The 25,501-nt window shown below is 40.8% G+C and overlaps 1 pseudogene; it reads right to left on the reverse strand.

The window, feature by feature from the left end:
* The window catches only part of LOC145799713 (oil body-associated protein 2A-like), a 74,164-nt pseudogene extending 49,870 nt beyond the window's left edge, over positions 1–24,294 (reverse strand).
* Positions 24,295–25,501: the final 1,207 nt, after the last annotated feature.

The raw sequence follows: 25,501 nt of genomic DNA on the forward strand, positions 1-25,501 counted from the left end.
TTTTGGTAGGGACCCTATTTTCATTGTTAGGGAGGTGGTAGTATGGTGGTAGGCCATCTTTTTCCCTGAAAAACTAGTTTTCTCTTTTTCTCTCTCCAAAAGCTGGTTTTCTGACTGAAAACTGGTTTTTCTCACTTTTGAGCCACAATTTCTGGCTTTTCATACCACCATTGTGTTGTGCTCATCTGGGAGGCCACCAATATGGGTAGGCTGACCAATAATTCATCCTGACCCTTTTGAACCTTGCTAAAAAGCTGGTTTTCCTCTCTCCTAGGTCACTTTTTATGGTTTTTCACTATACAACTGTGTTGCACTCATCTGGGAGGCCACCCTTTTGGGGTGGCCGGCCAGAAATTCTCCTTGAACCTTTTGACCCCTGGTCGGCCGACCAGGGGGAGTGGCCGGCTGGCCACTTGAACTGGTCGGCCTGTTTCTTGCTTTTCGCCCTCTCTGAATGCATCATAGCTGTGCCAGCTGTGAGGCAATTGGACCATCCTCCATACACGTGTATGGAGGATATGTGAAACCCTTTTGGGATATTTTAGAGCCTCTTTTCTATAAAGAGGAGGCTAATCTTCTAGGGCAAGGGTTGAACACCTTTGAAGGCTTACAACTCTCTCTCTCTATATCTCTACACTTAAGCCTCCAAACCCTAGTTTTCTTGGACCATTTGCACTACAACCCTTAGCACCACACCTCCTCCATCCATTCCAGCACTTTGGAACTGATTTCCAAGGGTTGAAGGTTCACCAACTTGGTCCAAAAGCTCCAGCTTTGCTGCTTTTCAAGGGTAAGCACCTAGTTCCCTTAAACTTGCATCTTTTTTGCTCCATTGATTAGCCTTACTTGCAAGTATTTTTGGACTTTTTCGTAAACTAAAAAGTGTCATATTTTGATCTCCTCTTGAATATTTATTAAGGACACTTTTCTGTTTGAGGTCTCCTACACCCTTGTATGCTTTGTCCCTCTTTGTAGGCTTATTTTGCATCATATCTTAGTCCTACTTGTGAGCATTTTCGAGATTTTTCATAAACTTGAAAAAGTTTCCTTTTGAGCTTATAAACATGTTTATTTAAGATACTTCCTCCGTTTGGGGTCATCTACCACGTTTCATGCCTTATTTCCTCATGTTTTAAGCTATGCATGTGAGCACTTGCATTGGCCTTGATTTGGCCTTTTAGCCACTGAAATCCAGCTGAATTTCAGTGGCTTAGATGTGTTTTTGAGCTCCAAAATCATAGAGAGGTGACCCTCTCACCCCTCATTCTCTTTACTAGCTCTGTTGGCCTTCCAAAGGGGCTCCATCTTGCATGTTTTGAAGTCACATTTCAGACCCTATTTTGTGAGTTTTAAGGTCTTCCTTGACTCTTTCTGGAGCCCCTTTGGCCATATTTTATGTCTATGACGCATGTGTAGAACAATCGCATTCAAGGCCTTTCGAAGGGACCTTTCATTGCATGCTTCCTAGACCAATTTTAGGCTCTTTTTAGTGGGTTTTAGGGCTGTCATAACTCACTTTCAAAGGTGTTTTTGCCCTTTTGTTTGTCTATCATGTATGTGTAGAACAACCCCTTGCATGGCTTTCCAAAGAAGCTCATCATTTTTGCATGCATTGGATGCATTTCAGTGGTTATTTGGGGTTTACTTGGCATGAAATACTTCTATTTTTGACTGGTTGGGTGAGCCCTCATATGCTTCATATAGCTGTAGAACAACTCATGGTTCACTAGCCTATGTTGCATGTTGTTTTGGCCCTTCATGTTGGCACCTTTTGGCCATGCCTTGAACTGATAATGTGCTCATTTTGGACTACCCTGGCTCTATTTTTAGGTCTTGTGGTTGAATGATGTTAGTTTTGCATGCTCGTAGTTCAATGCGCTTGCCTATCTTCGAGTTTTGAGGTTCGTTGCATGCATGTACTAAGGTATTTTCATGCCTTGGGGTCATTTTTTATCAAATTTCAGAGCTTATACGAATGCCATGTTTCCATATTTTCATCTCTTTAAATACGTTTGAGAGTCGGGCTTGTATGCCTCATTTACCGACCATTGAATGAGCTCCATTTCGTCGCATTCCGAGCCATCATTTTAGGTCAATTTCCCACCATTTCAGACCTGCCCAGGACCTATTTGGGGTTGGTTTTTCCTTTGGTGCATTGCTTTGGGTACCTTTAGTGTAATGCACTTCACTAGTTTCGGTAGCCGGGCCCCCTAGCTTGCATTGTGTGCCATATTTGCATGTTTCGGAACCATATTTCATGTTGTTTTAGAGCTGTAATTTATGCTATTCCATGTCATGTTTCATCCTTGCCATGCTTTGGTAGAGTGGCATTCCATGCCTTAGGTTCGGTCCTCGGTATTCGTGCATGTGTGCACACATTTCGGTTGTCTCAGTTTCATCTGATGGCCATTGATGTGAGTGTGGTTGAGGTCCACTCATGTTGGTGTAAGTCCATCGTGCATTGTGTATGCTAGGTTGCATATTAGAGCATTGTGTATGCCATGTTACATCGTGCATTGTGTATGCCATTTCGGTCCATAGCATTGCGTATGCTAGGTTGTATGTTAGTCGCATTGTGTATGCCATCCCATTTGCATTGTGTTTGGGATAGGAGTTAACCCAAGCATGGGAAACGAGGGACGTTTCGTACTTCGAGTGACGAAACGTGTCTCAATTCTCGGTCACCGACACTCCGGATTACCCATGATGGAGTTTAGGTCTTGCTGTGTTTTCATGTGCATTCATATCACATCAAGTCGTGCAATTCGACTCCTCAGCCATCATGCATCGAGATGCGTGATTGGTGGCATGAGGATCGAGGACTACACTCCCTAAAGAGTAGTCATGCATACATAAGTGAAAATACTTTGGTGTGCCCCTTTCTTGCTCTCTGTTGCAGCAAATCAGAAATCAACAGCCTTCTAGAGCCTGGCATAGCATTCCGGGATTAAGTGCAAATAGAGGCGAATCGGGGCATCGCAATGGATTTCCGCGCAAGGCAACTCGAGCATGCATCTTTCATCATTCGGAACAAAGCTGAGGCGGTCCATGGATTTGCATGCTAATTTACTTGCTTTCCTAGTTAATTTGTTAATTAATTAGGGTTTTGTAATATTTAATTAGCTAGAGTAGTTAATTATTATTCGGACTGTATTATTTATTCGGACCCTCCAAGCGAGGGCAATGTTGTAATAAGTGTGCGTGCGTGTGATGTATGTCTTCCAACCGCACGTCTTTCTCCCTTTTATTTACCAGCTTATGATGGTTAGATTAGGGCATGTTTCAATTAGCATACTTATGCTTGCATGTTTGCATTATTCATCTGTCTTGCATGCACCGGGCTCAGCGCATCATACTAACTGCTTTGTATTTCAATTCCAAATAGAATACGTGTTAGCTGTAGCATCATCACATACCATTGTAGAATAGCCGAGCCTACTATAGTTGCATTTTGCATGTGTTGCATTAGGCATTCCAGTATAGTTAGGATCATGCATGGATCTCTAACATAGCTTGTGTTTTGGCTTGGAGTACTCGGTAAGTTTTATGCTTTAGCATCCTTGCATGCGTGTGAGTGACTGCCATGATAGCATGCTTATCATGAGGCTATTTGCCTATGTGATATACCTACCTGAATGCCTGTGGATGAAGGTTGGGTTATTTGGATTGGAACAATTCATCGAATGTGAGTTTTAAGCCCACTTGAAAGTGGCAAATCATCTTGTTTTCTAAGCCCGCCCGAGGGTGGCAAATCCACATCTTAGCCTACTTACGAGTAGCACCATCAAACCATTTTCAAATAAACAAACTTGAGATGTGTTGTTCCAATTCAGGCGATCCAATCTATACTTGTATGCTGTGCGTCACATAGTAAATCTAGGCTAATAACCAAAATAAGAATGCATAATGTTTTCAAAACCCGATATCATGGTTAGTAGAGACCGATCTTTGATCGGGCGAGCGGGGGTGCTCATGAAGTGACCTTCCCCAATCGTACCCGAGTTCCCGAGCCGAGGCAACTTTGGTGATGACGGACACGTGGCGTTAGGCAATGAGTCAGGGTTTCCTAAATTTCCCAAAATAAAATATTTAGGTGGCGACTCTGTATCTGGCAAAGCAGTCCATGTTTGGCACTTTTTTCAAAAAAATCTGTTTTCAAAAATGATTTGTCGGATTTGGACTCTTTGATGATTCATCAGTCTTGCATTGCACTCCGCGAGATTAGATACAGGACCATGACTTTGAGTCCTGAAATGTAGTGAGCCCTATGAACAAAACGGGGGATTTCCTCCCGGGACGTTCGGGGACGTCTACAGTTTTTGGCGACTCCGCTGGGGAATTAGAGAACTTGACTCGAACTCATGATATCTTGTTTTGATTACACTTATGTGTTTTTTTGCATTACATGTGCATTGGTGTGCCTAGGACACCGTGTTTGCCGTATGCTATTCCTGAACGGTTTGCCAGAGGCTCGCTTTGAGAAGCGTGCCATAAGGCTGACCGGTTGCGAGCTCTGCCACGACGGGAACACAAACCCTGATTTTACCGGGGCACCCTTTTTGACCATTCGACCTAGTGCATATTCAGAATCCACAGTGACCATTCCAAGCTAGGACAGGGTGCTTACCCGATTATAGGTTGTTTGAAACCGCTGCGTGCGTAGTGAAACCCTATCCCAACATAGGGGTGTTTTGGCTCTCATTTGCTTGCTATGTGCTGTCAGAGTGTGTCTCTACAGGGCTATGTATATCAGTTTGCAAGTCTGGATATCTGGCCTGAGGGCATCAGTATGTGGAGAATCAGTTTGACCTGAGGGTATCAGTTTACAGGCAGAATCTTGGACAGAATTCAGTAGAGAGCACAATTATTTGGCTGCTCATATCTGTTTTGGTGAAATCAGGCTGAGATGCTGCATGTTTTCTCTTTTGCTAGGGTAGTCTTGGAATCATAGCTTCAGAAGGCCCCAATATCCCCCGAGGTTCATCGGACTTGTGCTGATAGACTTTGTCAGGTCAGAGATTCAGTTCAAAGGCAATCAGTGTTCTTTTGCTAGAGGCAGGGTAAAAGGGCCAGTCAGGCACAGATCACCAATTCAGCAGTTACCAGATCAATGGCCCTTATCCACCCCACCAGTGAATAGTCAGGCTGAGGCCTCGGTTTTTATCACAGAGATAGATATACCAGTCAGTCAACCGGAATAGCAGAACATGGCAGGGATGGAGGACATGATCCGTCAACTCCAAGAAAGTATGAAACTCATGTAGCAAGACGCTGCCCGGCGGACGGAATTTGCCAAACAGCAGGCTGCGATCCTGGCCCAGCAGGCTGAGCTAATCACCAAGCTGCAATAGCAAAATGGAGCATCTGCTTCGCACCAAGCCCCTTCCCCACCGGGAGTTCCAGCACCCGAGGAGGCACCAAATGTCCAGGGAGATACGAACATTCTAACAGGACTGGCTCCGCCCCCAATCCTACCCCAATTATCCAAAACACCCACCAACCTGCCGGATTCTCCCTTTGAGTCCAAGGTGGACCCCACAGCATTAAAGGTGAGCAAGCTTGAAAAGCTGTTCAAGAAATCTCAGGGCGTCAAGTCCATCCCGGACATTGAGGATGGGTATACTGATGTGGCCGTGACGCTGCCAGACCGCTTTAAAATGCCACGTATTGACCGCTTTGACGGGTCCGGGGATCCCATGGTGCACTTACGGCTGTTTTCGGACATATTAAGGCCGATGGGCCTTACCAGACTACAGAAGCTTTCTTTATTCGGTCGGACCCTGTCGGGTGTGGCCGCTATCTGGTATGCAAAATTAGAAGACGATGTCAAAAAGAATTAGGATGAGATGGCCGAGGCTTTTGTCGCTCAGTACTCCTATAATACGCAGATCGAGGTCACAACCCGTGATCCTGAGACAACAAGGCAAGAACCTAAGGTGAGTTTTTCTAATTTCGTAGCCCGCTGGAGGGCCAAGGCCTCAATGATGACCCTTAGGCCCACTGACAAAGATCAGATTCGGATGATTGGGCACAATCTCCAGCCCATGCTTATGCAGAAAATGATCGTTCTCCCCTTCCCCACCTTTTTAGGCTTACATGAGATGGGAGTAGAGATCGAGGACACTATGAAGCAGGGCCTTCTTGACCAGGAGAAAGAGCAGCCCAGGAAGGCATTTTCCCGCAGTTCAAATGCAACCACCAGTGGGATGTAGCTACAAGATCTTCTGAAGTGGGCATGGTTACCACCACCGCATCAAAAATGGCTACCCCGTTCATCGGTGCATCCGGAAGTAGCTCACAAAAAACCAAATATCCACCTCAAGTCTAGAGGGTTTTACCCCACCTCCGGAAAGGATATCTGAAACCGTTGGAACAACAACCTCTACCTGATTGTCTCCCTCCAAAGCATGACCAGACTAAGTACTGCGCCTACCATCAACAAACCTGTCATGACACTGACAGTTGCTTTCGTTTGCGCCATGATGTACAGGATCTGTTTGACAACAAGGTCATCGCCGTACCAGCTCAGCAAGGTCTATCGCCACTGGATCAGTGAACTTGGGGGATAGTGCGAATATGTGATCAGGGGATGAACCACCTGCGGTGGCACTCAATTTACTTCAAATGTGGCATGTGGCACGCACTGTTTTGAGCATTTGCAAATGCTGGTTTTTGTAGCTTCTAACTTGGGTGTTGAGTCAGTTCTGTGGTTTTGTTTTGAGTCTGTCTCTTTGTTTTGAGTCAGTCTTTTTGATTAAGGGTCTGTCTTGTTGTATCGAGTCAGTCCTGTTGTACAGAAGTCGGGTGATTCCGGGGGTGTTACTTCGGATATCACTATTTTGTTTTATGTTTGTCCTTTTGTTTTCTTTTGAGTCTATTTTTGCCGGGGAGCCAGTAATGCCAACAGATTTTGAATGAAACAGCAGTGATTTTCACACTCTCGTGTTTGCTTCTGCCTTGCACCAGTTGTGCCAGAAAGTTTGAATGAAGTGGCAGCACTTTTCACCTGCTCTTCTGTGCCTTGAAATTGTTGCATTGACCTAAGTTTTTCAAAACTTTTTCGTACACTGCGGTGAAAACGAAGAAGAAGGAATTCTTCGGGATTTGCAAAATTTGATCAAATTGAGAGAAAGAGAGGCATGCCAAGCCCTTAATGAATGAGATCATGCTTGTTAATGTGAGTACTGAGAAGGATCCTTGCTTGATCCAGATTGGATCTACATTGTCTTCAGCGCGAGCGACTAGTCGCTTTCTTAAAAGATTTCAAAAAAATGTTTTGCCCAGTCCTGCGAAGACCTGTGTGGAATCGCTCTTGAGATTATGCAGCTTAGGATCGCTCTCAACCTCGAGACTCGACCCCTTTACTTTCAAACCTTGAACTTGGATTTAGAATGTTCAACGGTCAACCACAATGCGAGGCCTGTGTGGCCAGATTTGAAGCAGCCCACGAACCAGGGGCAAGAAAGTCAAAGGAAGCTTGCGAAGCTAGATCAAAAGCCCTCAAACTAGGGGCAAAAATGTCAGATGTGCTCGAAGAGTCAAAAAAATTGAGATGTTTCTCAAGCTAATGAAGATCGGCAAGAATGCCAAATCCCAGAAGGAAGGAAAGAAGAAAGTATTGCTGAAGGATAACCGAGTTCCTATCCACAACACTAGGAGCAAATTCAACCCCCCTTCGGATGGACTCCTACATCGTCAGTGAACAGGAGCCATTCTCCTGGATTCAGATGACTTCAGGATCTCAAAACCATGTGACATGGACAAAGCTACACTTTTACCCTTGAGAGGCTCACTGGGCCGAAAACCTGGAAGGGCGACCTAGGCAAAAGTTAAAGCAAAGAAAAGAAAAAAAAAAAAAAAAAGAAAAGAAGAAAAAAAGAGGAAAAAGAAATAAAAAAAAATCTAGAAAAGATTGAAGAAAAGAAAATGAAAAGAAATTAAAAGAAAAGAAGAACAAAGCTCGCAAGGTTGAAAACCCGGAAGGGCGGCCTTGGCAAAAGTTAAAGCGCAAAAAGAGAGGTTAATACCCGAGTGTACCTTAACCCCGAACTACGTAAGGCTTGATTCCTATCTTTGGGATACGTAGGCAACTTCATTCTAAAGTCCATCCGTAAAACACTTCAAATTCGACTGTGTCCATGTGATGGTTCTGGTCATCTTTGTCTTCTCTGTATTCGAGAATTTGGTTGTAATTGTCATTGTGAGGACTGGTTGCCACGTGCTGCGGCGCTATTCAGACTAGGAGCAACTTTCCATTGCCGTCCAGTGTGCTGCGGTACTATTCAAATAAGGGGCAACTTTCCGTTGCCATACAATGTGTCGCGGTGCTATTCAAACAAGAGGTAACTTTTCGTTGCCATGCAGTGCCGTTCAAGCAAGGAGCAATTTTCCATTGTTATGTGTCCGAGGTTGCACATCTCGAGAGTAGGTTCTGTGCTCGTTGAACAGTGGCCGTTTGCAAAACAGTTTTGAGAATTTTCACTAAGGTTGACTAATTCTCTCGAAAATTATTCTACTTTTCCAAAACTGGACCGTTTCTTGGACCCAAAAGGAAAAATTTTTAGTGCTCATAACCTAACTTGCATGATTTTAAGTCAGAAAATTGAACAAGCATATTAATTTAACTATCATATTGGTCAAATTGTTTTAGTAGAAAACCAAAACAAAAAAAAAATTGGTCAAAATGATGAACTAGGGGCACAGTTGAGTCAGGCTTCCTGTCTTTTCCCCGTTGCCAATGTATTTGCCAGAAAGGGCACCATACTTGCCAAGAAGGGTGCTCTCCCTGCCATAAAGGGGGGCACCACTGAAGCTGACCACAAAAGGGCAGAAAGCTCTCACATCCTCCAAGCAACGAGGTATCAAGCCAAGTACAAAGCACGAGCTGGAAGGGGGGCAAGATATTGCACTCCCTCATCTGGACAGATCTAATCATGCCCAAACTCCCCAGCAGAGCATCGTCAACCGATGTCAATTGCAGATCTGCTGCGCGTCTAGTCGCATTGCAACCCCTCTGTGGGAGAAACTCACTGTTGTGAATAGGAAAGAGAATCTAGCAGAATGCTAGGGGCAAGAGCCCGCAACTTCTTGTTTATCCATCAACCACCCTGGGGAGGGATGAAAAATGAGAGACTAAAGAATAGAGAGATGTGCACTGAGAGGAAAAGCAAGGAAAGGGTTTTGAGAGAAAAACCGAGCTTGAAGGCTGAGTGATGTGAGAATCACAAATTAGAAAAGGTGGGAAACAATACCTAGAGAAATAGGCTCCCTGTGCATGTCTGAGCGCCGTGTCTTTTTGTTTTATCTGTATTCTTGTTTGGAGTCGTTTCGAGTGTTACTCGATGTGTTTAGGTTGTTTACCTTTTGTTTTCCGTTGTTGAGTCGTAGTGTACTGTGTTCAATCATAGGCTTAATACCCCGGTCAAGAACTCATCTCTCAATTTCAAAAATAAAATCATTTTGCGCTCCGAGTGCCGTGTCGTTCTCCACATTTGTGCAAAATAGGATTCGTTCTTTCATAAAACCGCAGGGTTCAACCTAGGTCATGTCAGAACAGTAAAGCCAGGACCTATCTGAAGCTATATGGGTTCCAGACTGCAAAGCAAGAGAAAAGAGGAAATGTCGAGCATCTGAGTTTGTTTTAACTTCAGTAAGTTCCGAGATTGCATTCCTTGTGTACCTCTTCAGGTCTTGCCAATGCTCCGAAGTATGAGTGTGCCTCTACCTCAAGCTCAAGATCAAGTCTGCTTCAAGTCAGAATGGCGATCAAAAGTGCTCTCCTTGAGTACCATTTCTTGCCAGAGGCATCATGGCCATGTTTGCAATGAGTTCCTAGGCGACCAACTGCGACGGTAGAAACTAGAGTTCGAATGGCTGTTGCCTAGAACGCAAAGGTTCGGGATTTCCGAGGCTAAAGTCTGGTTTAAATACCCAGAGGTGTGTCCTCGGCTTGAAATCTGTATGGAAGCCCCATTGGTTGAGATAGCGTGTATGCACCTCAATTCTGGATACTGAACCAACCTAGTCTGTCACCCCGTTGGAGAATAGGGAAAGTTGTGAATATGATCAAGAAGAAAGGCAGCATCCAAAGTGTTCTACGTGAAAAACCCTTGTCAGTATTTCAGAGCCTTTGTACTGTAAGTTGAAGGTAAATGTTCAAAGAGCACAAGGGGAGATCCCCGTTGGATAAGAGCGGTTCGCCGCCACTTACCTCATAAGGTGCTTTCTAAAGCGCCGCTACGTTTGTTTATTACGTTCCTTAAACATCATGCATTGTATTACATTGTACCTATCAAGTTTCTTTCTCATTCATGCACAATATTGTATATACGGTTCATTCAAAGAAATTCCGTTTGAGATCATTTATTTAGTGTATTAATCACACTTCATTCGATTAGTGTATCAATCACACTTCATTTATTTAGTGTATCAATCACACCTCATTCACCCTTAGTGTATCTATCACACTTTGTTCATTCCCTTAGTGTATCAATCACACTTCATTTATTTAGTGTATCAATCACACTCTCTTCACTTAGTGTATCAATCACACTTCTTTCATTTTCTGTATCTATCACACACATTCTCATTTTCTGTACCTATCATACATATTCTTATTTTCTGTATTTATCACACACACCCTTTTGTGTATCCATCACACTTGTTTACTAAATGCATCTATCACACGTCGTGTTCACCTTTAGTATATCTATCATACTTGTTCACTAAGTGCATTTATCACACTTCATGTTCACCCTTTTGTGTATCCATCACACTTGTTCACTTAGTGCATCTATCACACTTCGTGTTCACCTTTAGTGTATCAATCATACTCTGTTCACTAAGTCCATCTATCACACTTCGTGTTCACATTTAGTATATCAATCACACTCTGTTTACCAAGTGCGTCTATCACACTTCGTGTTCACATTTAGTATATCAATCATACTCTGTTCACTAAGTGCATCTATCACACTTCGTGTTCATATTTAGTATATCAATCATACTCTGTTCACTTAGTGCATTTATCACACTTTGTGTTCACCTTTAGTATATCTATCATACTCTGTTCACATAAGTGCATCCATCACACTTTGTGTTCACCCATTGTGTATCTATCACACGCTCGCTTTGTGTATCCATCACACATTTACTTAGTGTATCTATCGCACGCTCGCTTTGTGTATCCATCACACGTTTACTTTGTGTGTCCATCACACGTTCGCTTTGTGTATCCATCACACGCATGCCTTGTGTATCCATCACATGTTCACTTTAGTGTATCTATCACTACACTCGCTTTGTGTGCCTATCGCACATGCTTACTCACTCTGTGTATCTATCACACCTCGTCCACTTTTGTGTATCTATCGCACATGCTCGCTAAGATTGCATAATCTTTTTATATCCTTTCTGCATGTAATGTAGTTTGTTTTTTATTCGCTTGCTTAAATTGTTGCATTTATTATGTATATGTGCTTCATTACAGCTTCCTTTGCATGATCATAAGTTTTGTTCGGCTTCGTGCATGCCCCTGGAATTTTGCCCCTGCCTGCGGGCACATTTCTTTGTTATCTCACTTGTTTGTCTAAGTCTTCGGCCTTGTAAAAAATGGGTCGTCTCTGGGCGTTGACATTCACTCCCGTCACTTATGACTTTCGAGTTCTGTCAAAGAGAGGCAACTATAGACACCCCATTTTTGACCGACCTTAAGACTCAGACGTCACCAGTTGAGCGCTCAGTGATGTTGCATATTGTGCCCGTTCTGAGGTTTCAGAGTCTCGGCTGCGAGCCTTGCCTCCAGACTTCGGGGCCCTTTTGTGTTTTGTCTCGGTTTGCGAACCAGGTCCTGTTTTGTCTGTTTTCTATTCTTGAAGGGAGGGAGAGGTCCCGTAGAGCATCTCTCAGTGGCCGTAGGCTACATTTCGCGGTCGTAGGCCATTTTTCCCATTTGGGGGACCAGTTTTCAATTTTCGGAGCCGTCAGTCGTGTGCCTCGGTTTGGGACCGCTTAATTACCTCCAATTGCTCCGGTTTTTGGCACACACCTTATTTCCTCCCTTTAGAGGGACAGTGTGGCCCGGGAGACCACCTTCATGGTCATACGGCACTTCCGGCGCCTGGCAGCCTGTTTTCGGGGCCCCGGACTGCGCGTTTTGGCCCCCGAACCCTCGTTTTGCATCCGTCTTGGTCCATTTTTGGTAGGGACCCTATTTTCATTGTTAGGGAGGTGGTAGTATGGTGGGAGGCCACCTTTTCTCTTGAAAAACCAGTTTTCTCTTTTTCTCTCTCTAAAAGCCGATTTTTCTGACAGAAAGCTAGTTTTTCTCACTTTTGAGCCACAATCTCTAGCTTTTCATACCACAATTGTGTTGTTCTCATCTGGGAGGCCACCAATATGGTTAGGCCGATCAGTAATTCATTCTGATCCTTTTGAACCTTGCTAAAAAGCTAGTTTTCCTCTCTCTTGGGTCACATTTTCTGGTTTTTCACTATACAGCTGTGTTGCACTCATCTAGGATGCCACCTTTTTGGGGTGGCCGGGCAGAAATTCTTCTTGAACCTTTTGACCCCTGGTCGGCCGACCAGGGGAAGTGGCCAGCTGGCCGGCCACTTGAATTGGCCGGCCTGCTTCTTGCTTTTCGCCCTCTCTGAATACATCACAGCTGTGCCAGCTGTGAGGCAATTGGACCATCCTCCATACACGTGTATGGAGGATATGTGAAGCCTTTTTGGGATATTTTAGAGCCTCTCCTCTATAAAGGTGAGGCTGATCTTCTAGGGCAAGGGTTGAACACCTTTGAAGGCTTACAACTCTCTCTCTCTCTCTCTATATCTCTACACTTGAGCCTCCAAACCCTAGTTTTGTTAGACCATTTGTACTACAACCCTTAGCACCACACCTCCTCCATCCATTCCAGAACTTTGGAACTGATTTGCAAGGGTTGAAGGTTCACCAACTTGGTCCAAAAGCTCCAGCTTTGCCGCTCTTCAAGGGTAAGCACCTAGTTCCCTTAAACTTGCATCTTTTTTGCCCCATTGATTAGCCTTACTTTCAAGTATTTCTGGACTTTTTCGTAAACTAAAAAGTGTCATATTTTGATCTCCTCTTGAATATTTATTAAGGACACTTTTCTGTTTGAGGTCTCCTACACCCTTGTATGCTTTGTCCCTCTTTGTAGGCTTATTTTGCATCATATCTTAGCCCTACTTGTGAGCATTTTTGAGATTTTTCATAAACTTGAAAAAGTTTCCTTTTGATCTTATAAACATGTTTCTTTAAGATACTCTCTCCGTTTGGGGTCATCTACCCCCTTTCATGCCTTATTTCCTCATGTTTTAAGCTATGCATGTGAGCACTTGCATTGGCCTTGATTTGGCCTTTTAGCCACTGAAATCCAGCGGATTTTCAGTTGCTTAGATGTGTTTTTGAGATCCAAAATCATAGAGGGGTGACCCTCTCACCCCTCATTCTCTTTACTAGCTTTGTTGGCCTTCCAAAGGGGTTCTATCTTGCATGTTTTGAAGTCACATTTTAGGCCCTGTTTTGTGAGTTTTAAGGTCTGCCTTGACTCTTTCCAGAGCCCCTTTGGCCATATTTTATTTCTATGATGCATGTGTAGAACAATCGCATTCAAGGCCTTTCGAAGGGACCTTTCATTGCATGCTTCCTAGACCAATTTCAGGCTCTTTTTGGTGGGTTTTAGGGCTGTCATAACTCACTTCTAGAGGTGGTTTTTCCCTTTTGTTTGTCTATCATGTATGTGTAGAACAACCCCTTGCATGGCTTTCCAAAGAAGCTCATCATTTTTGCATGCATTGGATGCATTTCAGTGGTTATTTGGGGTTTACATGGCATGAAATATTTCTATTTTTGACTGGTTGGGTGAGCCCTCATATGCTTCATATAGCTGTAGAACAACTCATGGTTCACTAGCCTATGTTGCATGTTGTTTTGGCCCTTCATGTTGGCAGCTTTTGGCCATGCCTTGAACTGATAATGTGCTCATTTTGGACTACCCTAGCTCTGTTTTTAGGTCTTGTGGTTGAATGATATTAGTTTTGCATGCTTGTAGTTCAACGCACTTGCCTATCTTCGAGTTTTGAGGTTCGTTGCATGCATGTACTAAGGTATTTTCATGCCTTGGGGTCATTTTTTATCAAATTTCAGAGCTTATACGAATGCCATGTTTCCATATTTTCATCTCTTTGAATGCGTTTGAGAGTCGGGCTTGTATGCCTCATTTACCGACCATTGAATGAGCTCCATTTCGTCGCATTCCGAGCCATCATTTTAGGTCAATTTCCCACCATTTCAGACCTGCCCATGACCTATTTGGGGTTGGTTTTGCCTTTGGTGCATTGCTTCGGGTACCTCTAGTGTAATGCACTTCACTAGTTTTGGTACCCGAGCCCCCTAGCTTGCATTGTGTGCCATATTTACATGTTTCGGGACTATATTTCATGCTGTTTTAGAGCTGTAATTTATGCTATTCCATGTCATGTTTCATCCTTGCCATGCTTTGGTAGAGTGGCATTCCATGCCTTAGGTTCGGTCCTCGGTATTCGTGCATGTGTGCACACATTTCGGTTGTCTCAGTTTCATCTAATGGCCACTGATGTGAGTGTGACTGAGGTCCACTCATGTTGGTGTAAGTCCATCGTGCATTGTGTATGCCGTTTCGGTCCATAGCATTGCGTATGCTAGGTTGCATATTAGAGCATTGTGTATGCCATGTTACATCGTGCATTGTGTATGCCATTTCGGTCCATAGCATTGCGTATGCTAGGTTGTATGTTAGTCGCATTGTGTATGCCATCCCATTTGCATTGTGCTTGGGATAGGAGTTAGCCTAAGCACGGGAAACGAGGGACGTTTCGTACTCCGAGTGACGGAACGTGTCTCAATTCTCGGTCACCGACACTCCGAATTACCCATGATGGAGTTTAGGTCTTGCTGTGTTTTCATGTGCATTCATATCACATCAAGTCGTGCAATTCGACTCCTCAGCCATCATGCATCGAGATGCGTGATTGGTGGCATGAGGATCGAGGACTACACTCCCTAAAGAGTAGTCATGCATACATAAGTGAAAATACTTTGCTGTGCCCCTTTCTTGCTCTCTATTGCAACAAATCAGAAATCAACAGCCTTCCAGAGCCTGGCATAGCATTCCGGGATTAAGTGCAAATAGAGGCGAATCGGGGCATCGCAATGGATTTCCGCGCAAGGCAACTCGAGCATGCATCTTTCATCATTCGGAACAAAGCTGAGGCGGTCCATGGATTTGCATGCTAATTTACTTGCTTTCCTAGTTAATTTGTTAATTAATTAGGGTTTTGTAATATTTAATTAGCTAGAGTAGTTAATTATTATTCGGACTGTATTATTTATTCGGACCCTCCAAGCGAGGGCAATGTTGTAATAAGTGTGCGTGCGTGTGATGTATGTCTTCCAACCGCACGTCTTTCTCCCTTTTATTTACCAGCTTATGATGGTTAGATTAGGGCATGTTTCAATTAGCATACTTATGCTTGCATGTTTGCATTATTCATCTGTCTTGCATGCACCGGGCTCAGCGCATCATACTAACTGCTTTGTATTTCAATTCCAAATAGAATACGTGTTAGCTGTAGCATCATCACATACCATTGTAGAATAGCCGAGCCTACTATAGTTGCATTTTGCATGTGTTGCATTAGGCATTCCAGTATAGTTAGGATCATGCATGGATCTCTAACATAGCTTTTGTTTTGGCTTGGAGTACTCGGTAAGTTTTATGCTTTTGTATCCTTGCATACGTGTGAGTGACTGCCATGATAGCATGCTTACCATGAGGCTATTTGCTTATGTGATATACCTGCCTGAATGCCTGTGGGTGAAGGTTGGGTTATTTGGATTGGAACAATTCATCGAATGTGAGTTTTAAGCCCACTTGAAAGTGGCAAATCATCTTGTTTTCTAAGCCCGCCCGAGGGTGGCAAATCCACGTTTTAGCCTACTTACGAGTAGTACCATCAAACCATTTTCAAATAAACAAACTTGAGATGTGTTGTTCCAATTCAGGCGATCCAGTCTATACTTGTGTGCTGTACGCATCACATAGTAAATCTAGGCTAATAACCGGAATAAGAATGCATAATGTTTTCAAAACCCAATATCATGGTTAGTAGAGGCCGATCTTTGATCGGGCGAGCGGAGGTGCTCACAAAGTGACTTTCCCCAATCGTACCCGAGTTCCCGAGCCGAGACAACTTTGGTGATGATGGACACGTGGCCTTAGGCAACGAGTCAAGGTTTCCTAAATTTCCGAAAATAAAATATTTAGGTAGCGACTCTGTATCTGGCAAAACAGTCCATGTTTGGCATTTTTTTCAAAAAAATCTGTTTTCAAAAACGATTTGTCGGATTTGGACTCTTTGATGATTCATCGGTCTTACATTGCACTATGCGAGATTAGATACAGGACTGTGACTTTGAGTCCTGAACTATAGTGAGCCCAATGAACAAAACGGGGGATTTCCTTCCGGGACGTTCGGGGACGTCTATAGGTGTGATCGAATTAAGTTTCGAAGGATAAAATTAGTGAATCCAAAGCCCTAATTTTGTTTGTTTTTGACAAATGAAGTAAAATTAGACCATGCCAAATAAAGAGAAAACATCTTAGCTTTTTTAAAAGAACAGCAATTACATCAGAAGCCTTTTTTGGCTACATATTCAAGTTCATAAAAATAAGGAATAGAGTAAATGACAAGGTCATGGAATTTGTTCCAACTATGGTCAATGAACTTCTGTTCCATTTTTATTCTATCTTCTATCTTCTCCAGGCTGGGCTACTGAAGTTGATATGCTCTTACTTGATAAAAAAGTTTTTCGTCCTTTATTTCAAACTCTGTTTCTTTCAACCCTTGTTCTATCTCATCCATGCCCAAGTCATCCTAGTATGCAGAGTCTTTATTCTTGAAATCATCACATTCATCGACGAGGTTTTCTGCTTCATACTGGGTATGAACTCGACAGGCTGAAATTTGGTCCAAAGATCGAGTGGTGGCCACAGAAATTTGATGGCAATGAAGAAGCAGTAGGAGTTGGTCTAAAAACATCTGGAGTTCTGCTTGGGCGATGGGGTTGAGGACATGATCCCGGGTCATAGCATCACAAACCCATTGAAAAGTTCTTAAGAGGAACATCATCCTCGAGAACATTGAAGGGCAAGTAAGAAAAGGCCGCAAGCAGAAGTTGGGCTTGATATCGCTGAAATTTAGTAGGGGGAGATTGAGGGCTATAGGAGGGGAGAAACTGGCCCTCAAAGAGAGTGTGTCTCAGTTCCTCCATCCAGTGAGGGTTTTGTGGAAGATGAGGTGCAGGAGTTTCCATCTCGAAAGAATGAAGGAATTGGGGGTTACTGACAATATCAAGTCAGTCAGAAGAGCAAAGTTTTGCTTTCTAGGCTAAGAATGATGGGCTATACCCTTGAGCCTCTTCTGGACGACGAGTGGCTTGTACTATCTTCGTAGGCATGGAAGATGTGTACTATGCTGCAAGTAAGTTGTCTTCCAAACGGCGTCGACGGTTGATGGGTACATACGGGCAAACCATCGAACTCCGAGCAAAGGGAGGGAAAGTTAGAGGATCAACAAATTCGATAAAATGATGATTGATTCACTTTCTTAACTCGGACTGCACAGGTTCTGGCCAGTTTCTCCAACCAGAAGCCCCAAAAGAAGAAGAAGCTGCAGCCTCATCCCAAGCAGAAGGTTTTGGGTCAGAAAAAGAGCTTCCAATGTCCATGTTTGCAAAATTTTAGGTTAAAGAATTATGGACAATAGGTTCGTAATCCAAACGTTGATAGTTTGCAAAAGCTTCCATGAGTTGAATATAGGAAGGTGTGTAAAGGTGGCTAATCAATGCATGAAGGTTATTTCGAGGATGAATAGTATTATCAAACAACTTTTCATATGCTTGATTGAGGTAAGAAAAGGTTTGCTTGGCCATGAAAGCTGTACCAGTCCTTTCGAATACTGAGATAGTGGAAATGTTCAAAGGATAAAAGAGAATTTAATGCGAATGTTTCATTGATGAATGACGGTTACATTTCTAAAAAATGCAAAGCCCATGCACGTTCTAAGACGTGGATATAATACATTGATCCACTAATATCACCAAGTATTGGGTATATTAGTGCGGGGGGGTAATGTTGGCTACATATTTTATAGAGGCCAATCACAGTTTAACACGTGGTAGGATGAGGGCAATACGGGAAGACAATTTAAATCTTCAATTTTAATCACACACGTGTCAGTTTGTATTGGTTATTATGGATCTGCATAGCACTGGATCAGTAAAGAGATGTAAGATGACGTGGCTTTAACGGTTACTCGTATATTTAAATTCAAAATCAAGAAGGAAGCCTAACTGCAGATATGGTGTAGTGGAGCTAACTATGAGGAAACATGATCAGCGATCATGGAGGGATGATTCGACGGTTAGAAACTCATTTCGATGGTTATCATTGAGAAGTATAAATAGCAGAAAATGCCCCAGAAAGAAGCCTGGACTCAAATTCAGAAACCAGTTTTTATCTATTTTAATTTCCTTCCAGTTTTTACATTTCTTGTTCTTTACATTTCTGTACTTCAAATTCTTGTACTGCACTTCATTCATAGGAGTAATTTCAAGTAGCTTGTTGCTGTAAACCTCTACGAGGCTGAATTGGATTATTGTAAGTCTTTCATTTTTACTTAATGAAATGTTACAATTGTTCTTTATTTAAATCATTATTTGCTTAATTCTCCTAAACAAAGCCACCAGTAAAAATCCTCTTCGTTGAGGCTGAAAGAACTGAAATACAATCGTCTGATATTTGATTGGCAATTGATCTTCTGTAAGGACTGATTGATCCTTACTGGCACGCTTAAAATTACAATAATAACCTTCGAAAGTCAAAAAAACCAATAGTAACATTGTCGTTTTAGCACTAATAATTGAAGATACTCTAAGATGATAAATGTTATCGACTAAATTTCACAATTTTCTTCACCTTCACATGAAACCCACACAATAAACATCATTTGTACATCTAGGACCTAACATATCCAGGAGATACTTAAACCCACCATTATGTCGGCAATGTGGTGAGTTTACATGTAATAACCCGACCCTCGTACATGTTCTTTGTTATATTTTCGGATCCTATTTTGTGATTTTGAATGCTTACTGTGGAATCCTATGGGAAATTTAAATTAAGTAAGTAAACCATATGATTCAAGATGTCTATCTGTTCAATAAGGAAAGTATCTGTTCCATGAGAATGCTTAGATCAGAAATTTGAAGCCTTAGAGGCTTAATTATCTGAAATTGATTTCACATATGTGATCAGCATAATTTTTAAGTAATATTAAGCATGTTTATGAAATTTCAATTTAGGATGATTAAACTGAATGATTCTTGTTTTATTCACCTATGATATGCTTATATATAAGTATATATTTATGTTCATATATGTTGGACTTAGAAGAGTTTTTTTTTAAGCTATTTCCTAAGAAGAGAAAGGATGAGAGGGAGAGTGGAGGTTTGAGAGGAATTCAACAAGGAGAAGGTAGAGAATCTAAGGAGCTCAAGCTTAAGGTAAATCTAATTATTTCCTACAACCTTTCTCTTAGCTTTGAGTAAGATTTTCCCTTGGTTATGGTATTTGAAGATAGTAATTGTAACCTTATGAATGTGTAGAAGTTAGTGGGTAGAATACTCTTACTTGGTTGCTTGATTCACTTTGAATTAACCATGGAGAAGTTGTATTTGAGCTTTTACTTTGAATTCAAATATGTGGATATATGTTCATGGATGTGTAAAGTTAGAATTCTCATGGATATGTGTATGTTGTGAGCTCAAGAATGATGAACTAAATTAAATTGATGTAATTGCCATCATCTTGACATGATTTTGGACCATGTATTATCAAGTAGGAATGTTAATTTGAGCCTTGTAAATATGTACCAAAAGATGGGATTTTGTAAGAAATTTTCGGACAATTTGAGCAGAATCGCCGCACGTGCGGGAGGTGCTGCCGCACGTGCGAGAGTCATGGCCGCACGTGCGGGAAATGGTGAAAACAGGGGCTTGGACACTGTCAAAAAGGCACGTGCGGGACATTTTTGCCGCACGTGCGGGAGAGTTTGCCGCACGTGCGGGGCTCACAGCCGCACGTGCGGCCCATGCTGAAAAACGTGGATCGCTCCGTTTTGCGTGTAGAACCCTCTAATGTTGTCGGAATATGTATTTGATGCCTTTTAATATGTATAAATTCCTTCGAAGTAAAACGAAACCGAAAGTGATCTAATATGGAAAGGAAACTAAATTGTGTAAGGTTGAATGTGTACAGGGCACACTCCGGGAAGAACAAGCACATCATCGCAACACTGTGAGTAGTAGTGTCATTATCTTCTGTACATATGATTAATGATTTTCATTAGCATTTCGTTTACACGACTATGTTAATGTCTCAAGTACGCAACTATGATTAATGTTTCAAGTATGTATGATTCATGTATGTATGTTAATGTTCAAGCATGTTCCAAGAATGTAAAGAAAGGAATGAGAAAGATAAAATACCGTTATTCTATAAGACGCTGGGCCTACGGCCACTCATTATAAGCTATTGTGATGTGAAGCAAAGTGCTACACAGAACTAAGTGCTACGACGTGAGCCACCTCTAGAATCCGTGTGAGACACCTCTTGAGTTCGTATAAGTATACTTTCAAGGGCTTTATGCCACTTTCAAGGGCTTCAATGCCAACAACTTACAAGGGCCTTGTGCCACACGTCTCAAGGGCCTTAGTGCCATATGTTATAAGGGCTTTGTGCCACCATGTTTAAGGGCCTTGTGCCACTATGTTCAAGGGCATTATGCCACCATGTTTAAGGGCTTCAAGCCGTTATGAATTAAGAATGTGATATATCAAGCTTTTATGTTCAAGATTGGGCCTAAGGCCGTAATAAGATGAATACAGAATCAGGCTAACTTTGTAACCTCTGCATTTACACATATATTGATATATGTCATGTTTCAAGTTGAGCATTGCTTCATTATGTATTACTATTCACTGAGCCCGGCTCACTCTTTGTTATGTCTGTTTCTGTAGGCAACCAACCAGGTGGTCAATCCTAACCTATGATGCCCAGTTCCTTTTGACAACCTTCGTGTATCCAAGCACTCACAAGGCCACCCATTTTGTGAAGTCTACTAAGATAATTGGCTTATTTCTTGGCTACCCTTCCAAGGTTGATTGTGTATAACTCCAATAGTTTTTGTTACATGCCCGACTACAGGGCTGGGTCTGTATATGTGTTTGTATATATGTACTGTCAAGAAATATTTTTGGATTCTATCAACCTCTTATGGTGCATGTAATGTATGAGACCCTGGCATGTTAGAAATAGCTCAATGGGATTTGCTTAATTTTGTATTCTTGTATGTTTTGTGCTTCCGTCAAGGCCCCATATGATATATATATATATACTAGGTTAAGTGTCCGTTTCTGAAGTGGTCATGCCCAAACTTCTAGGGGCGGGTTTGGGGCGTGACATTACATGTATATATATAACATTTATTATGTGAATATATGTAGGAGGGGGGGGGGGGGAAATCTATCAAGTCACATTTAACAACACTCCCTACAACAAATTAAGGTTTTAGAGACAAAAATTTAAAAATAAAATCATTTTTAGGAACCAAATATCTTAGTTGCCAAAAGTATTATTGTTGTATTTTTAACGATCAAATTGGATATTTAGTGATAAATTCTATCGTTTTGGAACCAAAATGTGTCTAAAAATGTAAACTTTTTTGGCAGGAAATTGTTTTGTCGCTAAAAGTGTATTTATTAGTGACATTTCAAAATTTCATTGCTAAAGGTCAATATTTTGATTTTTCGAGACAGACTTTTAGTTACAAAATAAATTGATCTCTTAATATTTTTTGTAACAAAATTTTTATTTTTAAGAATAAAAATTTAAGGCCTAAAACTCTTATATATTGTAGCAAGTACTAGATTTTAACAAACAATACAAAAAGACCCAAAGAAAAAACATACAAACAACAGCCATAGCTATGCTGGACTACTTACCTCTATCAACTTGCAGGGCCGGCTCTGAGTTCGTTGGGGCCTAAGGCGAATTTCGGAAAGGGGGCCCTTTTATATTGAAAAAAAATTCATGAATAAAATGATAAGTTACAATTTTTTTATTTATTTATAATCATAAAAAATTTTTCTTACACATATAATTATTAAAATTATAAATAAAATAATTTAATAAAACAAAATTAGAACAAAAAAATTAGGAAAATATTATTCAATTAAAATTGATAAAGACCTAGGTAAAAAAATTTGAGCAAAATTATTTATTCCACTAAAATCTAATAGATAAAGAAGGTAAAAATAAAAAATAAAAAAATAGGGCCCATATATTGTATGTATTATTTTTCTTGAGCCCAAACACTTTTTTTTTAATATATATTTTCATTTTAATAAATATGGACCAAAGTACACTTATAAATAAATATGGAGTAAATCATACATGGACCTAAAAAAATATTTTGGAGCCCTTTAAATTGATCCTAAAACCCAAAAAAAACATTGAGCCTATAATATTTTACCAAATTTAGGGGCCCTATTTTAAGGCCAAATTTAGGGGCCTTATGTTATATATGTTTATATGTTTTACCAAATTTAGGGGCCCTATTGTTTTTTATTTATTTATTTATATATTTTCATTTTAATAAATATGGGCCAAACACATTTATAAATAAATATGGGCTAAATTATACATGGACCCAATAAAACATTTGGGGCCCTTTAAATTGATCTTAAAACCCAAAAAAAAAAAAAAAAAAAAAAAAGTTAAACTTGTAATAATTTTTTAAATTTGGAGACCCTATTTTTGAGCCAAAATATGAGGCCTAAGGCACAAGCCTTACCTGCCTTAGGGCAGGGCCGGCCCTGTCAACTTGCCAAGTGCACCAAAACTTTCCATATGTTTTAGCAACATCTTTAAGTTCAGAGTTTTGAACCAGCTCTGGAACACGTGGATTCACCCAAAGGCCGATTTGATCTGAACCATCCAAAATTTTTTGTTGTAAAATAATTATTTCTATTATTGAAAGAGTAGGGAAGATAATAATAAAATTAAGAAAAACAATGGAAGAAAAGGATGAGACCTCATATGCATGGAGTGCCAAAGCTTTTGTTCCTCAGCCGGCAAGGTATTAAATATCTTCTCCGACACGATGTATTCTACACCTGTAAAACATAAGTTGAATTGTAAAATCCATTCCTTTCTACTAAAATCATATCAAACATAAGTTGAATTAAGTAACTATACCTTTGTTAGATAGGAAATTCAAACCCGAGAGCGCTAAACCAAAACTTATTCACCGCAAATCAACTCTCTGCCACAGAACATCTAGGATTATAGAGTGCTTCTCACTCATTATGTTTACGTCTCGGTATTCATGTCTCATGTATTTTGGTTTTCTCAAAACATCTTTAGATAAATTATATAAAATTGTATAAAGAGAAGAACTGAACTCAAAATCGAAGTCAAAATTTATCATTATGTTTATAATAATATTTTTTTTTTGAGTTACACATACATGCAAATTGTTAATATAAAGATAATATACAAGTTTCCTTTCTATACTCATTTTATAGACCAATATGTAAGTAATATGATTAATTAATGATTAGATAATATACTATCTTTAATATTCTAATTGACTGTCACATCACTAAATTGAGTCTATAAAGAACTACATGCAAGTGAGACAATAAAAAAATAATTATCAATATATAAGAAATAATTATCAATATATGAGGAATGAGGAATGTAAGTGATACTTGTACTCTAAGTATTTCATTTGCACTCTATCACAAATAAACTTGCAACCCTCATATTGATAATTGTTTTTCGTTTCTCCGATCTGCATATAGGTCTCCCACTAACATAAGCATGGCAAAAGAGAATATATAGGCGATATACCGATGAGACGAGCGTTGGAATCGTCAGAATCGTAGACAGCGCACTGAAGGAAGTCCTGATTGAGGCTGATTGAGGCGAGTGAGGAAGTGGTGAGTCTGTCGTGGCTGTACATGCTGGCTCATCTGCTTGATTGGCTTCAGAGACTGCATCAACTGGGCTCCTTTGTCCACCACCTGCTGTCCCATCGTCATCGTCATCGTCATCGTCTTCCCCGGCGGCACTGACCCGTCTCCCGGCGATCTGTCACTCGAAGCCATCCAAATATCAAAAATATCAATATCAAAATTCAAAATCCAAAAGCCATCAGTTTTCTTTCAGATCTGTGCTTGAGAGAGCGAATGGATCCACCACCCGAGTGATGATGAATAGTCGGTGTGAAAAGTGAGGAGAGAGATATGCAAATGGGTGCGTGGTGGGACGTGGAGAGTGGATAGTGACCCACGTACACATGCTTGGGTTGTTGAGGTGGCTCGAATTGCGGAAAACCTGCGGTCATATAGTTGGGGATTAGAGAGATGAGGGACACTTGGCCTCTAAAGAGTATATTTATTTGGAGAATTTCATTTTGATTTTTAAAAAAAAATTTATTTGTGTTATTTCTATGAAGGCATTTAGCTGTTTATTGTAAAAATAAAAACTATTTATAACTGTTATCAAATGGGAGAGATAGGGGAACGGGAGAATTCCCACTACCGCTGGATTGAATAAAACTAAAAAAATATATTCTATAGAACGATTACTCCCTCAGTTGTTGGGTGTTTCATTTTTTTCCGTTGAAGTCGAACTTTAAATTTATGTCATACGCTGATAAGGAATGTATAGATTCTCCTAATATTTTATTTCAAAATTGATGAACCAATTTAAATTTTAAAAAGAAAGGCAATGTAATAAAGTGTGTTTAGATATAAACCGACTACTCTAAGAGCACTTATCCATAAACCGATTACTGGTACAAATAACATAAAAAAAATGTAATCAATGTTTGTTGAAAAAAACAACTCCAATGATTTGGAAACAAAAGCGGTAGTCACTAAATAAGATGTCTCAAAATAATTACACATTTATAACAAGAAAGAGACTTCTCTCTAATTTACTGTGTAGACTAGAGTGTACTGTTGGGTCTGTAGGGTCCATCACGGGACCTGTTTCGATAATTTGAACCGTTCAATATGTAGAGTTCGTCGAATACTTCATTCCAATAAAACATCACGTTGATTGGATATCAGTTTTCCCTTGATCGGAATACATTTTTATTAACAATTTATTTTTAAAATCATATTTACCATTGATAAAAATGTATTTCGATCAAGGGACTATCAATATCTAATCAATATAATTTTTTGCAGGCATGAAATACACGATGAGCTCTATACATTGAACAGTTCAAATTGTTGAAACGAGACCCATGATAAGTCCGAAAGGCTTAATAATATGCTCTAGTGCACATAATGAATTGGAGAGAAA

Source organism: Camellia sinensis, chromosome 9, assembly GCF_055761805.1.
Source record: "Camellia sinensis isolate YWXY chromosome 9, ASM5576180v1, whole genome shotgun sequence".
Classification (NCBI taxonomy): domain Eukaryota; kingdom Viridiplantae; phylum Streptophyta; class Magnoliopsida; order Ericales; family Theaceae; genus Camellia; species Camellia sinensis.